The sequence below is a fragment of the Notamacropus eugenii genome, chromosome 1 (assembly GCF_028372415.1).
Source record: "Notamacropus eugenii isolate mMacEug1 chromosome 1, mMacEug1.pri_v2, whole genome shotgun sequence".
Lineage (NCBI taxonomy): Eukaryota > Metazoa > Chordata > Mammalia > Diprotodontia > Macropodidae > Notamacropus > Notamacropus eugenii.
The window spans coordinates 572,524,936-572,542,638 of NC_092872.1; the positions used below are offsets into that span (position 1 = coordinate 572,524,936).

Consider the following 17,703-nt stretch of genomic DNA (forward strand, 5'->3'; position numbering starts at 1 on the left):
AAACAATTAATTTTTGTGTTGTGTTTTATAATTGCTTTCATATAGTTCATGGGCTTATCTTGGCAGATAGACTACCAAATATTGTATATTGTCTACAGTTATTTTAAATGGAATTTTTCTTTTTATTTCATCTTAATTCACTTTATTGGTAATAAGTAAGAACTCAGATGATTTATATGGGTTTATTTTGTATTCTACATCTTGGCTAAACTTGTTCATTATTTCCACAAGTGTTTTAGCTGATTCTCTATGATTTTCCAAGAATATCATCATATCATCTGTATAGAAATAGTTTTGTTTCCTTATTGCCCCTTTTAGTTTCTTCAATTTATTTTTCTTCTATTACTGACATATCTAGTATTTCCAGTACAATACTGAATAAGAGTGATGATAATAGGCATCCTTGTTTCACCCTAATTTTATTGGTAAGGCTTCTGGTTTCCCCCATTACAGGTAATGCTTACTGATGGCTTGAGATAGATATGACTTACTATTTTAAGGAAAGATCCATTTATTCCTATGCTGTCTACTGTTTTCAGTAGGAATGTGTTGTATTTTTAAAGGCTTTTTTGCATCTACTGAAACAATGATATAATTTATCTTGGTTGAATTTTGATAGATTGATATTAAATTATTCTGATAGCTTTCCTAATATTGAAACATTTTGCGTTCCTGTTATAAATCCCACTGGTCATAGTGTATGACCTTTGTGACATATTGATGTAGTCTCATTGTTAGTATTTTACTTAATTGTTTTGCATCCATTTTCCTTAGGGGAATTGATCTAAAGTTTTCTTTCTCTGCTTTTGCTCTTCTTGGTTTAGTAGCAGCACCATATTTATGTTATAAAAGGAATTTGTTAAGCCTTTTTCTTTGCATTTTTTCCCCAAATAGTTTATATAGTACTGAAAAATGGTTCATGCAAGTCCCTTGTGAATGCTTTTTTTTTTTTTTTTTGGAGGAGGTAGTGTTCATTGATGGTTTGTTAAATTTCTTTTTTCTAACGTAGGGTTAGGTATTCTGTTTCTTCTTCTGTTATCATGAGCAATTTATATTTTATTTTGTAATTATTCACCCATTTTCTTCAGATTGTACAATTCATTAGCATATAATTGGGCAAAATAGCTGCTAATAATTATTTTAATTACCTCTTCATTGGTGGTGAATTCATGCTTTTCATTTCTGGTACAGGGAATTCAGTTTTTTTCTTTCTTGTTTTTAATCAAATAAAAATTTAAGCAATAGTCATAGGCCAGGGTGCAATCATTATACCAAATTTCACCTCCATGTTTTCCCCCCAGATTTGTATCTAGGTCAATGAGTCAACCAATCTCTGATACCTACCCCACCTCCCAGAATAGTCACCTGTCATTTTGTTCCAACTTCATTTAAGACTATGATTTAAATAATTTAATTTTGTAGCAAAACAGAAGTATTATCTGGGTATGATAGAGGCTGCACATATTCAATAACTGTAGCAATCCTCTCTGAATGTATAAATGCTTTCTTTACTTAGAATTTATTGCTAGAGGAGCTATATTCAATGTCCTAGCCACAGCAGGAGAACAGGAGAGCAAGCTAATCAGAATGTGAGTATCTTATAATAGAATGTTTGTGTCCATCAAATGAAAATTGGACATTGGATATTATGTCAGTCTTCTTATCAACAAGCAATCATTAGTCACTTACTACTAGTCAGACACTGTAGAATATGGAGAAATCAAAGAGATAAAAACATTAATATTTTGATAAATGTGTCTATGTATGTGTGTACATACACATGTACAGAGTAATTGAAAGTAATATCAAAGTGAAGGCATTGGAAATGGATAGGCAGCAAGAGAAGACAGGAATTTCCACCAGTATTTTTTTAATACAATTTATAACAGATAAAAACAATTCAGACTTTTGGTCAGGTGATACTTCTTTTTAAAGCATTTACAGGATGGACCACAAAAGAATTTTTTTTAAACATTAACCAACTGAGACACAAATAATATTTATGTTTGCTAACTTCACAAGCTCTTGACCTAATTGTTTCCACAGTATTACTAAGAATTAAAGGACCCTAACTTATTGCTATTGGTGTAAAGTCCTATGTCTAATAGTTTAATTTTAGACTTAACCACAGATGTTCCCCTACCAATAATCTATAATTTAATAGATCTGGTATTAAGTTTACAAACCTTTTGACTATAGGAAATTGCCATCAAGAGTAGAGACATTGCAGGGAAACACTATCTCCCCAACTTCATGTCAATTCCAGGCAGGAGTAGATTGTCAACTTGCATTCAGTCAGGCTTCAAGTCTGCTAGATGTCAGTGGGGAAACTGAGTCAGGAGAATCCTACCTCAGTCCAGGCTGAATAGCCACTCTCCCACCCTTCCCATGAGATCACCTTTTGCAGTTCAGACCAGGATCTCACAGGCTTACTGGCATCATGGATTGGAGGCTCAGACTGCCTTTCTTGCTATCCATATCTGGAGTTAGACTCAGAAAAACAGTAAATAGTCCCATGGCATCTAAAAATGGCAAGTTCCAATAACGAGGTTTCAAATATGATTATAATTTCACTTTGACTAAGGAACATCTTTTGAGGCAAGTCTTAAGTGGCTTACATGCCTTTCTATACATGTTCTAGATCCTGATTAAACAGCAATCATAAAATCAAATTTACCATTAAAATCTTAACTCTTCCATCAATGCCAAATTTTACCTGAGGTTACCTTCCTCTAGGAAATTTAGACTAAAATTCTTTTCCCCAAACTAAAGATGTCATTGATTTATTCTCAGTAATTAATTCAGTCAATTGTTTCAATACTAATTGCTCTTATATTACTTTGTAACATGTCCAGTTTTTCTCCCCATCACTTCCCTCCCCCTGCTTCCTAATACCTTGCATTTGATTACTCCTTGCCTCAATGTACCCTCCCTTCTATCACATCCCATGCTTCCCTTATCTCCATCTTCTCACTTTTCTTGTAGGGCAAGATAAATTTATATACCCCATTCCCATTTCAACTTCTCTCCCTCCCCCTCCCTCCCCAACCCCACTGAGAAGGCAAGCAATTCAATACAGACTAAATATATGTCATTTTGCAAAAGACTTCCATAACAATCATGTTCTGTAATGCTAAGTATATTGCCCTCTGTCCTACTCTGTCCCCCCTTATATTTCCCTACCTCAATTGACCTTGTCCCTTTTTGAAAGTGTCTATTTCTAGTAACCCTCTTCTTCCATTTACCTTCCCTTCTATCATTCCCCTCACCCCACTTGTCACCTCCTCCCCTACTTTCCTGTCGTGTGAGATAAACTTTAATATCAAATTTAGTGAGCATGTTATACCCTCCTTCAGCCATATGTGGAGAGAGTAGTTTCATTTTCCTCTCTCCTCTTCTCCCTTTTCTCCTCTATTGAACAAGATTTTTCTTATCTCTTTTATGAGTTATAACCATTCCATTTCTCCCTTTCTCCTCCTAGTATTTTCCTCCCTCCCTCCTTAATTTTTATTTTATTTTTATTTTTTTGTGTGTGTGAATATCATCTCTTCTGATTCAATATACCTGGTACTCTCTGTCTATATATGTGTATGTGTATATGTGTATATGTACAATCTCTCCATCTACCTAAATACTGAGAAAAGATCCAAGAATTATAAATATTTTCTTTCCATGTAGTAATGTAAACAGTTCAGCTTTAGAAAGTCTTCTATGATTTTTCTTTCCTGTTTACTTTTTCATGTTTCTCTTGATTCTTGTATTGTAAAGTCAAATTTTCTATTCAGATCTGGTCTTTTCCTCAATATGAATGATTGAAAGTCCTCTATATCATTGAATGACAATTTATTCCCTTGAAGTATTATACTCAGATTTGCTGAGTAGGTGATTCCTGGTTTCAATCCTAGTTCCTTTGACCTCTGGAATATCCCATTCCAAGCCCTTCAATCCCTTAAAGTTGAAACTGCCAGATCCTGAATTATCCTGATTGTATTTCCACAAATACTCAAATTGTTCCTTTCTAATTGTCTGCAGTATTTTCTCTTTGATCTTGGAACTTTGAAATTTGACCACAATATTCCTAGGAGTTCCTCTGTTCTGGTCTCTTTCAGGAGGTGATCAGTGAATTCTTTCAATATTTATTTTGCTCTCTGATTCTAGAATATCAGGGCAGTTTTCCTTCATAATTTCATGGAAGATAATGTCTAGGCTCTTTTTTGGATCATGGCTTTCAGGTAGTCTTATAATTTTTAAATTCTTTCTCCTGTATCTATTTCCCAGATCAGTTGTTTTTCCAATGAGATGTTTCACATTATCTTCTATTTTTTCAAACTTTTGGTTTTGTTTTCTAACTGCTTGGTTTATCTCATAGTCATTCATTTCCCTCAACTCAATTCTCTCTTTCAACAAGTTATTTTGCTCAGTGAGCTGTTGAATCTTCTCCTCCATTTGGCTAATTCTGCTTTTTAAAGCCTCCTTCACCTCATTGGCTTTTTGGACCTCTTTTTCTAATTGAGTTAGCCTCTTTTTAAAGCTGTTATTTTCCTCAGCATTTTTTTAGTTCTCTTTTAGTAAGCTCCTAACTTGTTTTTCAAGCTCTTCTATTTCCTGAACCTAATTTAAGTTCCCTTTGGAGGCCCTGGAGGCAGGGGCCTTGATTTCCTCTGACAGTATGCCTTGTTCTTCCTCATCTGAAAGCATGGGGGGACATACCTATTCCCTAAGAAAGTAACCTTCTATGGTCTTGATTTTTTCCCTTTTTTGGGCAATTTCCCAGCCAGTTACTTGACTTCTGAGTTTCCTGTCCACAACCACCTTGCCTCCAATTCTGACAAGCCAGCACTGGGGGTTGAGATTCAGATGAGCTGCTCCAAACCCTCAGGGGCTTTAGGTGGGAGCAGAGCTGCAATACAGGGCTGAGTTTCCTCAGGGGGATTTACAATGACACCTTGAACAATGGATGTGGGCTACTATCTGCCTTTGGAGCCCCCTTCCCTGCTGCCTCCACTGCTGCCACCTGAGGAGGCCCGAGTTATGGGGCTCCCTGCTCCCTTCTTGGCTTAAAAAACTGAAAAAATCCCTCTCACTGACTTTTTGCACTTGTGGGTTGAGGGATCTGTGTTGCCACTGGAAATTCTGCCCCTGAAGCCAGCTTGGTTCTGCTCCTCCTGGTGCTGCATGCCCAAGACTGGGCTGGGCTCTGCTCCATGTCCACTGCAACAGACCTTTCCCATTGGTCTTTCAGGTCTCTGGGCGAGAATTCTCCTCCACTCTGTTGTTCTGTGGCTTCTGCTTCTCTAGAATTTGTTGATAGTTCTCCTTTGCAGGTATTTTATGGGCTGTGGGGCAAGAGTTAGTGTCAATTTCCACCAGTATTGCCACTTCTTCCCCTCCCCAAGAGTCATGCTGTATACCAAATAATATTTCCAAAAACAAAAGAAAAGAAAGAAGAAAAAAAAATCAGCAAACTGATCAAGCCATTAGAATAGTCTGAAAATATATGCAATGTACTAGGAAAGGGGAAAGGAATACGGATTTATATAACTTCTACTATGTGCCAGGAACTGCATTACTTACTTTTTACATACATTATTCCAATTGATCCTCTCAACACCGGTGCAAGTTTTTATTATTATTATCTATGTTATTAGTATCCCCATTTTGTAATTGCAGAGACTCAGGCAAGCAAAAGTTAAGTGGCCTATTCTGGGTCACATAACTAGTAAGTTTCTGAGGTCAAATTTGAATTCAGGTCTTTCTAACTCTATGCCCACCATTCTATCAACTGCACCACAAACTGCACTTATGGACTTTTCATCTCTGCAAAGGTTGCTGTGAAGGAGGATGGGGGAGCAGGGAACAATTGTTCTAATAGTTCTTCTTTCAAATCATGATTGTTCTTTATAATTTTACATATACTTTTTCATTTTTTGTGTGTATAGTTATTCTTTCAATTCACATTGTTTTATTTATCATATATATTTCTTTTGTGCAGCTGGTTCTTTCACTCTCTATCATTAAACATAAATTTTTTCATGATTCTTTGGATTTCTCACATTTTTAATTTCTTATATAATAACAATCACCCATTATATTAATATAGCATAATTTATGTTGTCATTCTCCAACTGATGGCCTTCTATTTTGCTTCCAATTCTTTGATATTATATGTATATGTTTGTATAATTGCATATGTGTATATATGTATATGTATGCATACACACATATCCCTCCTCAGACCCATAAATAGTAGTAGAATCTATCAGTCACAATTGCTTAGATGACTTAGTCACTGTATTTGCACAATCCCCAATTGCTTTCTAAGATGGTTTTATTAATTCAAAGGTCCACTAACAAGTATAACAGTAAGCACCCCAACATACAAAAGGGAACCTGCTATCACAGGTTCATAGATCTGCATTCATAAAAGAATAACAACTTTCATGGGTTAACAATCTCTTTAGTCAAATACATATATCATTCCTTTAACCAAGTACATATATAATTCAGTTAGTTCAGGGGAGTAAGCACCTTTAATTTCAAAGAAAATACAGAGAAATCAACATATCAAGAGACATGGCTTCCTCTGCCTGAATTCAACAGACAGTTGGACCCCAACTATCTAAACATAGTTACCAGAGAGGGAAGCACTGACATCTGGGTTTTCAGTGTTGGGGTGGGGGGCTTCTTTAGTAACTTCCCAGAATCCTCAGCTGGCCATATTACTTTCTCTGCTTGATCATAATTCAACAGACAGGTACAACTATCCTTTTATGGTTTCTGCCATGCAGAATTTGTTTTGGGTCATTATTTAAAGTTTTTTGGAAGAACTTGGGGAGAGAGCAGGTCCTTGCCTTTTTTCTATCATCTTGGCTCTGCCCCCCCCCAAATTTACCTTTAAAAAAAATTTTCTTTGTACTTGTAGAGAGTCAAGGGTCTGTTCATTTTTTTCCCCAAATGGCTAATTGTTTTCAGATACATAGTACATATCAATTTTTCACATTTATCATTGTTATGCTAGAAGCTGATTGGATAAATTTATGCTTTCTTTTTTTTAAAGACCATAGTATATGAGCAAAGAATATTGGAGCTAGAATACAGCTTAGACTATTTTCTATTCTGATCCTCGAATTTTATAGGCGAAGAAACAGATGCCTCCATTGTTGAAATACCCAAATTCTTATGTCAGTAAGTTGAAAATTCAAGATCATATGTTAGGTCTTTTGACAACAAAATCAAGGTCCTTTCTATTGAGCCACATTGATGATCTTAGGGGAAAATATGCAAATAAATCCAAATATGACTAGAAAAATCATTACATTTTTTTCTTAAAATCATTTTATAGGAAGTCATATGCTGGCATGTTAATACTAAAGATAATATATTAACTCAGTTTCTTGACTATAAATAATCTTACCCATATGCCTATAAAATTTTAGAAAGATTTAGATTTTAAAATATCACATTTTGCATGATTTTATTACTTTAGGGATCTTAATCTGAAATATCCTGATTTTTTTCTAGCAAGTATCAAATACAATAATAAGAGAGAATATTTTGTATGTGATAGTAACTTTGTAATGAGAAATATTTTTTCATAAAGTTAGCTAATTAAAACATATCCTCCAGTTCTTACATGCATACAATTTTGATTAATATATGGGAGAATTGAAGACATGTGATGTATTTCAGAAACATAATTATTAGATGCAGAAAATCATCCTACATTAATATATTCATTTATTACTGACCAAAAGACACTTTCTATAGCTGACTGAGGCTGAGTAGTGTTAACATAAACTTTAGTATGTGATCTAAGAAAGGGTCTTATGGCATCATTTCTATTCAATAAATAGAAATGCAAAGCAGTGATTCAAACTGAAAAATAAGCTGGCAAAAAGTAACATGGTGAATAATTCTGTACAGTCACAAGGAAAAATCATCTGCTAGTACAAATGGATAATAGTCAAATATGATTGGACAATGTAGATTGTGTTTATTTTTTTCAGAAAAGGCAGTCAGTATTATTACTAAGATGTTGCTGTTAAAGTAGATCATACATAAGTGCTATAGAAGATGTAGGAAAATTGGAACACTAAAATTGGAATACATTGTTTGGTGGAGTTGTGAACTGAACCAACTCTTCTGTGCTATGCCTAAAGGGTTATAAAACTGTGCATACTTTTTGATCCAGCAATACTCCTATTAGGTCTTCATCCCAAAAATATCAAAAAAGGGGAAAGGGACCCACATGTACAAAAAAATTATAGCAGCTCTTTTTATAGTGACTAAGAATTGGAAACTGAGGAAATGGTCGTCAATTAAGGAATGGCTGAACAAATTGTGGTATATGGTTGGTTAGTTGTCGTCCTTAGTTCTCAAAGAGGACCAAAATGATATCACCATGATAAAGTGAAACTTCAGTGTGTCCGACTGACTGATCAGACCAATATGAGCTTGGAATGTTCTACCACAGGTTGTGCACATATAGTCTGCGTGAGTATTTGGGGTGGTTACTCCAATTTTGCACATCCTTCATTTGCTTTGTGCTGTCTCAATTCTGCTTTGCTCATAGAGCACAACATCCTTTCTGATGTGGGCTTGCCATGCTGAGCAATCCTGTGCCTGTGTCTCCCATGTTGCACAGTCAAATCCAAAGTTGTTAAGACAGACTTTGAAAGTGTCCTTGTATCACTTCTTCTGACCACCATGTGATCACCTACCATATGCGAGTCCTCCATAGAATAGGTTTTTTAGCAAGCATACATTTTTGCATTTGAACAACATGGCCAGCACATCAGAGTTGCATTCTCTGAAGCATAGTTTGAATGCTTGGCAGTTCAGCTCAAGCAAGGACTTCAGTGTCTAGTACCTTATCCTGCCAGATGATCCTCAGAATCTTCCTAATGATGGAATTCTGTTTTTCCATAAGAAAGATGAGAAGGTGAATTTCAGAAAAAAAAAATGGAAAAACTTGTATGAACTGATGCTGAGTAAAGTGAACAGAGATGAGAATAGTAATAGTAACAGAAAATTTGTGTAATTACTGACTTTGATAGACTTAGCTCTTCTCGGTAATACAATGATCTGAGAGAGGGTTGGGGAACCAGTGGCCTTAAGATCACATGGGGCCTTCTAGTATGACCTTTTGACTAAATCAAACTTCAGAAAATCACCCCTATTAATAAAAGGATTTGTTCTGTTAAATTTGGAGTCAGTCAAAAGGGCAAATAGAAGGTCATATGTAACCTCAGGGTCACACGTTACCCAATCTTGATCTAATACAATTCCAAAAGACTCATGATGGAAAATGCTATCTACATTCAGAGAAAGAACTATGGTATCTAAATGCAGTTTCAAACATTCCAGTCTCTCTTTGTGTTTTTTTCTTGTAGTTTCCTCTTTTGTTCCTATTCCTCTTTCACAACAGAAAATAGGTGGAAATATGTTTAATATGATTATACTTATGTAGCATATATCAGATGACATGCCATTTTGGGGAGGACAAAGGAAAGGGGAGGATTTAGAACTCAACGACCTAGAATTCAGAAAAAAGATTCCCTCTATCAAGTGATGACATTTTTTTGACAAATCATGTCACCATGTTCTCTGGTTTCCATGCATTTAGAATGTGATGTAGTTTAGATGAAATTGTAGTAGTCATCACCTCACAAGACACCAGTTTAGAGAATGTTGAGACTGCAATGGATTAATGAAATACTCCAGAACCCCAGAAAATTGCTGGTCAGGGGTTGAATCATAAGTTTTAACCAAATCTCATTATTAAGGATGTATTATGCAACAGGGAGATTTGTATGGTCAACTTATTTAACATTTCAAATATATGTATATAATTTGAACACTGAAGGTATCTTTAAGAGTAGAGGCAAAAACCCAACAACATAGTGATCCTTTTTTATTAAAAAATAAAACTGCAATTGGCACAACAATATAATATCACTGGATAGTGAAATAGAAGCTGGTAATGTAGTTTTCCATTTGTCATAATGCTCTAAAGCCTTATAATACCTGTTTCAATTGGAGTAAGGCAGATCTGTGTGGGACCTCATTGAAAATCTTTATGTCACAGAAATAACAATAAACCTTCAGTTTGAGTTGGTTTCATCTATATGGTAGTGAGGAACACATGTATTTGTCTGACCAAAACCATGTTAATGTAATCAGGAATTTAGACCTCTCATAAATATATATTTTCTCCCATTTAAGCTCTACAAAAGAATGAAATGAAATGAGAAAATAATTTTTCATGAGAAAGACTAGTTGGCACTATTCAAAATGCAAGAAAACCAAGTTGTGGCTAGTGACCACAAGCTAAAATGAATTACAGAAATCCATAATTTCAAGGAATCTTGAAATTATGTGACTATATTGAAATTGTATGACTATGCAGTCATCTAATATAACCCATATGCACCCAAATAATTTTCTCTGTAACACCTCCATCAAGTGTTCATCCACCTTTGGCATAAAAATCTCTGGTGAGAGAGAACACTTTATAGAGTAAGACATTCTTTCTACATAGGTCATTTGATTGCTTTTTTTCCCCTTCTCTCAGACCTAAGTCACCCTGAATACATTACTCTAGTTTAGTCTGATAAGAATAATCAGTTTTTTGATTTCTGTATTTGGAAATCATGCCTTTATTAACACAACCTAAGACTTTCTTAGCTGCCATGTCACACCATTTGCTCATATTAAAATTGTAGTTCATACAACCCATGGATCTTTTTCAAACAAACTGCTATCTAGGCATGTTTTCCTTTCTTATTGTACTTATGAGGTTTATTTTTGTACCAAGTTTTTACGTTTGTCTTCATTAATTGTAATCTTATCACTAGTAGCCCAAACAGTTTTGGAGATTGGCAAGGTCTTGTTAAAATTCCAGATGTCATTTTGCATATTTGCTTCTTTTCGTAGTTTTTGTGTCATGAGAAAAATTGATAAGTATGGCATCTATAATGGTATTCAAATCATTGAAAAAAAATGCTTATAGTGTAGGACCAAGGACAGATCCACAGGCAGACCACTGGAGAGTTCATTATAAGCTGATATCAAACCAATAATTAGTACTCTTTGGTTCCAGACTTTCAGAAAGTTCTGAATCAGTGATTTAACAATTGAACTGAGGCCCACAATGGAGAAAACAGAACCTAGCAGAAAACATATGCCTAAACCTTATTTTTTATGGGGATAACTGACAAGGCAATTCAAATGTATAGCTATGAAAATTGTATGCAAAAACTTTGCAGGGTTCCTGCAAAGAAAATGAGGAGAGGTAGTGAAGAACTATGGTTAGGATAGTTTAACTGGAAAGGTGCTTGATTTAGAATGAACGAATGCATATCAGTTTATGACTGCCATGAAATAAACCCTTTTCCCCACCAGAGTCAATCAGTGAAATGGGGCGGTTGAACTAGATGTTCTATAAGGACCTTGCCAGCTCTAAGCCAATGAGTATTTTTATTCTTCTACATTTGGAGGAACAAGAGATGCCTGTTATTATTCCATTAGAGAAGATGAAGCTATAACACTTTTACCCTTGGGAAATTTTAGAACTGTCTTATAGTATTATTGGGACAAAAATATTCTTACCACCCTGGAAAATAATACAATTTAGAGAAACATCTCATGTCTATGCCTCCTTTCCATTCTCAAATACCTTCTACTTTTTTCCCATCTTCTCCTTTGATTTTCTCTTCCCCTAAATATTGTCTTTTTCCCGGTAAAATATCATCAATTCCTTTAACTTCTTTCCTTGTTTTGAGCCTTTCAGGCCATGAACCCTACCCATCTCTTATCTGAGTTCTTTAATATATGCTCTCCTAAATTAGAAGACACAAGGCAGGCTATTTCTGTCTTCCTTATCTAATCCCAACCCTCTCTTTCCTCACCTGTCTGGCTAGTATGACTCAAATTAAGTTGTGTTATCTCTCACACTGAATTGGATAACATTGTCCTTTACCTTTTATGGAAAGTAACCTCTAAATTTCTTCCCCCAAAACCAATGGTATTTGAGGTATCCTTTACATTCTCACATAGCCTATGCCATTCCTTGACATTCACAGATTGTTATTCTTTCCTTCTTCAAATTTTCATTGCATTCTTTGTCTGTGTTCCCTCTTGCTGTCCTTATTCTCTACCCTATATTATAATTATCACTATAAAATAAGTATCATCCCAGTAGGTAAGAAGATAGAATTTATATCCATTTTTGTCTTTTTATCCTAATAGTTGAAGAAATTCCTCACTGGGAGAAAATCAAAAGTTGTGGCAGAGAGTCTTAATTTCTATCTATTTTTAACAAATATTTGATAAATAAATGACTCAGTAAACTATCATGAATATATAGATTTTATTTCATATGGGTAACAACCTCCTGTAAGTAGTTGACTAGTCACAACACTTGAGTTTATAGGTCTCAGTTTGCGAAGAAACTAAAGATAATCAGCTTTTGTAAAGGAGGGATGAAGGGCTCTTTTTTCACTTATGAGTTGTTATGGGAGTTTTGGGGTTCCAGAATAAGAGGAGACATGGGTAGTATAAGTTATCCCCTGCCAAGATAAATAAAATGTAGCCAGTGACTTCTACATCTGCTATCTCTAATATGATGAGATATGCTTTCTAACTGGTCAGGAAAGAGAGGAATGAGTTTGTGTATGTGTGTGTGTGTGTGTGTGTGTGTGTACACATTTTTATCTTGGGCACTTTTTTCAGTAGCATGATGGCTCAAAAAAAGGAAAAACTGGATAAATGGATGTCTTACTTCATCTTAATTATGTGCATTTTTATTCTATTAAGACATATTTGCCAGATGAAATTTCTCACTTATTATTCACAAATACCTGTGGTAGAACTTGTCCTTATATTTCCTATCTTCTCATTGTTTGTGGTATGTGGATAAAGAGGAGTACAAACAATAAAGAGTGATCTTTCTTGGGGCAAGACAGAAAACTCACCTCTCAGGCATTAGTTAAAAAAAATTGTGCTGTTTGGAGAATGGCTAAACAAATTGTGGCACATGAATGCAAGGGAATATTGCTGTGCTATGAGAAATGATGTGTGATATAAATAGAGAAGCAGTAGAAGATTTGCATGAATGGATGCAGAAATAAATAAGCACGGGTTAACAAACCCAAATAAATAATATACGCAATGTTTTAAAGAATGTAAAGAAAAAGAATCATCATTCGCAAAAATTAAAAAAAAAAAAACGAATCAAGCATGATTCAAATGAAGAAATGTATGAAGACATCCTCAACCCACCTTTTCATGAAAGTGTTCTGCAAGCATTGCACACTGTACATATCTGAGGACTTTTTCAATTTATTGATCAATTATACTGATTTATTTTCCTCTTTATTTGTCTTTAAAAGTAGCATTTGTTCTATGGAATGTCTCCATAGCAGTGGGTTGGGAAAAGTATTGGGGATAAATGTAATATTAAAAAAAGAAAAGAACACACCAATAAAACATTTTGAAAAATGTTATGCTCTCTAATGGGCATCATAAGAACAGGTCATTTAATAACTACATATTCAGGTACAGAATTACTATGAACATGGGTCATATTTGTAGACCTGAACCTAGGAATAGCATCTTGTTTCCCATGGGCTTTAACCTTGTCCCATACAATTCTGAATCATTGCTATGAGTTCTGTCCTCTAGGGCCTACTTGATCAATTTAATTTCTTTATCCTCCACTAGTCATTCAAAACCTTGGCCCTCACCCCTAGTCTTCTCTTCTCTAGGATGAATTTCCTCTATTCTTTTTACTTTTCTACCCTTTTATTCTTCAGGTTTTTTGCCATTAGCCATGAACTGTATACATCTTTTAAATGTGCTCTTCTAATGTAGAGAGTACATGTCAGACTATGCCTGACTTCTCCTTTCTTATTTTTCATGAACTTTAAAATGGCATGATTATTACCTCCAAAGGTTTCCATCATTTTCACTTCACCAACCTTAACAACATTTTAAAACAGAGATTCACAGTGGTTCTATCATACTGTGAAATATTGATTAAATTAACTATTCTGAGGCTTGATTTATGAAAAGGAAAGTTATAGGATTCTTTCACCAAGCTGACTAAAGAAGTTGGCTTAGCAAATTCTCACAGTATTCGTGAGAGAGAGATAAAAATATTTGAGAGAGAGAGAGACAGAGAGAGAGAGAGAGCAGCAATTATATGAAATAAAGTAAATATGAAATTTTGAGAACAAAATTAAGAATAAATCAAGAAAAAGAAAGTGTTAGTATAGTTATAATACTGCAGTGATGTGGGAAGATTTAGAAATGCCTGAAGAAAATCATTATGCAGGAATATAACAAGTGAGGAAATATTAATATAGTAAAGATGAATGAGCTCAGGTAATGATTTTAGCACTGAGAAAAGATTATATCATAAAAAGAGAAAAGATGAAATTTAGTATCTATATAGGTGAAAATAAAATATGTAGCCCAAGAGCTTTTTGTAATGCAAATTTCATTATTTATCTTCTCCCTGAAGTATAAAAAAGCAGCAATAATCTACCTTTATTATAGAGATAAGAAATATCACAGGGCCAATGTGAAAAGTTTCAAGTCATTTCCTTTTTTCCCCTTATTTGACAAGTGCTCTCCTCTGAAGGCTCATGACAAAGTCCCCTTATTAGGTCTTGATTTCCTTAGTTCCAACAATGAGTTGAAGGACGGATATTATAGCTTTGTTAGACAGTACAGAAAACAGATTTCAGAGGATGATCCCAGTTTGACATTCAGTTGAATTACATTTAAATACAACTGAAGCTCTGCATCTGTGGTTATTGCTTCTTAAACTGTGGGTCAAGACCCCTTAATTTGGGTCTTGACCCACAGTTTATGAAGCACTGAAGGGGTTAGAAGTGGAAAAAATTTAAGAAGTCCTGGGAATAACTGGTCAAAACAGTGACTGAACACTTTCAGTATTTATTGAAAAAACATTTTTTAAGCACCTACTCTTTATAAGGCACTAACATTACATTATAAGTTTATTATGCATCTAAATATAGGAAACAACTGGTTAATAATGTAATAATAATGTCTTATACAGTAGGTATATTAACTGATGGTAAATTACAAGAAATAGTAAATGAGAAGATTTGGTTAATATTTGAACTAATTTTCACAAGATCTATTTAAATAAGCAGTTTAAAATGAAAAAAATGGATAAAATAATCAATTTTGATGCAGAAATTGAGGCAGTTCATTTTCTTTTTTTATATTTAAGTAAAAATAATTCATTTAAATCAAACAATATGATTTATCTTCGTGTAGTTCATAATGTTACTCAAGCCAGTGTCCCTTCCAAATTACTACTTGTAAAAAGAAAAAAAAAACTCTGAATTTTGGTTAAGGAAAAGCAACACCATTAAAGCTACGTTAGAGATCAGACGTGATATGGAGTCTATGCAGCCACATGAAAGAAAGAGCTTTTGCAATTTGTTTTTTAATTATACAGGTTGTTGGTTCTATCAACTAAAACCTTTTGAATTGTGCTAATCCAGGTGATGTAGGTTGGGGAAAGGTGTTTGTAATGGCAAGCAAAGTGGAATCTTTTGCTGTTTTTGTTTTAGTATACTCAAGTGCCTCTGACTAAATCTTGCTTTATCAATCAAGAGTCTTTACTAGGAGTAAATTACAGAAACAATAATTTCTTTAACTAGAAACAGTCTATGTATTTGTATTATTAATATGATTGAAGATCTTCCTCACCCATGAATGGACCTGAGAAGATTCATAGGAAGGCCCATGCTTTCTGTTAATGAGGTATCAGTTCTCCAGAGCTGTGATGCCCTCTGGCTCTAAAACAGGTATGAATACTCTGAGGGTGAGGTTTTACTTTGGGGCTTACTGGCTGGAAGTGTTTGTTTGACCGGAAGAGACTCTGAAAAGCCACTAAAGAGCCCCCTGGCTTGGAAAACCCAGATATTGGTCGCTTCCCTCTGGTAACTATGCTCAGACAGTTGGACCTTTCTGTTGATTTGTGATATATGTATTCATTATGATCAGACAGTTGGAAATCATGACTGTTGATCTTTGATTTATTTCTGAAGTTCAGGGTGCTGACTTTTCCCCCTGAATTAAGTGAATGATATATGTGCTTGATTAAAGGAGATTGTTAACTCCTCAAAAGTTACCTTTCCTTTTATGAATTCAGACTCAAGGCCCTATAACAGCAGGCCCTCCTGTGTATGTTGAGGTGCTTACTGATAGTGTTTTATTTTCCCTAGATATTGTCTCAGTAGACTTTAGGGGGCTCTGGAAAACCCATAAATTGTCTTCTAAAGAATTTCTGTCATAGGAAATCTGTTCTTGAAAGTTTTTACCACTAATATGGATGATTCTCTCATTATCTGCCCATGACTGGAGACTCGTTCTCTGCAATAAAACTTTTGTATCTCTGGACAGAGGAGAAGCCATGGCACTTCAGAAAGCTTTGCCATTTGGTGAAAGAATAGTGTGTTTTTTATAGGTCACAGTTAAAAATGTCTAATGCGTGTTTGCACAGTTCTTCATTGGGTCTTCAACACAGTGGACTGATACACAAGCTCTGTTTCTGCTCCTAGCAATATATTCATTAGATGGGAATACCTTCCTTGAGTCTGTATCCATACTTGAGAAAAATCAGCCTAGAAAATATGTGGTCTTTTTGATTGTAGATGGTCTTTTAAATTTTCTTAAGACTTCAACTTGCATTTGAGTCACATGATATAAATTAGACATTTCTCTCTGAGCCCTAGAAAGAATGTTACATATTATCACTTGGAATGCTGGTCATTGGAAATCTGTGTTATTGTCTTCCTTGTGTTTGGATTTTTACAATTCTGTTCTTAGATGAGTACATTTCTCATCAATTCCACCTGCTGCTCCAAACCATGGATTTTTAGGTCCTTGCTCAACTTTTCTACCTCCCAGTTATATGAAGGTCAATTTAGATACCTCATCACTTCCTGAGTCTCAGCCTAGGTCTTGAGCTGGTTAAGCTCTGCTCCTTTAGTGTATAGCTATTCATTCAATACTTTCAAAGACTGAGTTGTCTTTATTCATTTTATCCAATTTACTTTTCAAGTGATCTGTCCAGGCAGACCTACCTATAACTATGATAGGCTTTGTTTACTTGTTGTTGTTTTACTCAGCTTTTTCTTCATCTAATTGGGTTTCAAGACACTTTTTCTTCCAGAAATGGTATTCTTTTCTTTATGAGTGCATTCTCCTTCTCCGAATCTGTAAGTCTCTTTTTACTGTTCTCATATGTTCTCATAAGAGCACAGTGGTAAGCCGTAAGCTATTCTATTTACATAGGAGTGATGATATTTCTCATCTGAGTCTTTTCATGGTTTACAATACAGATATCATATTCCATTAGTGCAGCCATGATAGTGCCATGTCTGTATTGTCAATTTCTACAACATGTTAAAGAAACTGAGAACACTCCAGGTCAGCAGGGCCATGGTGGGCTTTCAACCTTCACTAAGCCACACAGCAGTCTCAGTCCAGGTTGGGCTTTGTGTTTCCCAAGCCCATGCCACTGAGGGCTGCTCCTTTGGCCTCCAGTGGCCCACCCTCTGTCCCATGGGGCCCTGAGAGCTAGGCAGTCTATTTTCAAAGAAAGTTGAACCGAAATATACCAAAAGAGTTTAGAAAATGCTTCATTCCATAAGTATTGAT

The 17,703-nt window shown here is 35.0% G+C and overlaps 1 pseudogene; it reads right to left on the bottom strand.

The window, feature by feature from the left end:
* Positions 1 to 16,194: 16,194 nt before the first annotated feature.
* Positions 16,195 to 17,410, bottom strand: LOC140519018 (5-azacytidine-induced protein 2 pseudogene; annotated as a pseudogene).
* Between the last annotated feature and the right edge of the window lie 293 nt (positions 17,411 to 17,703).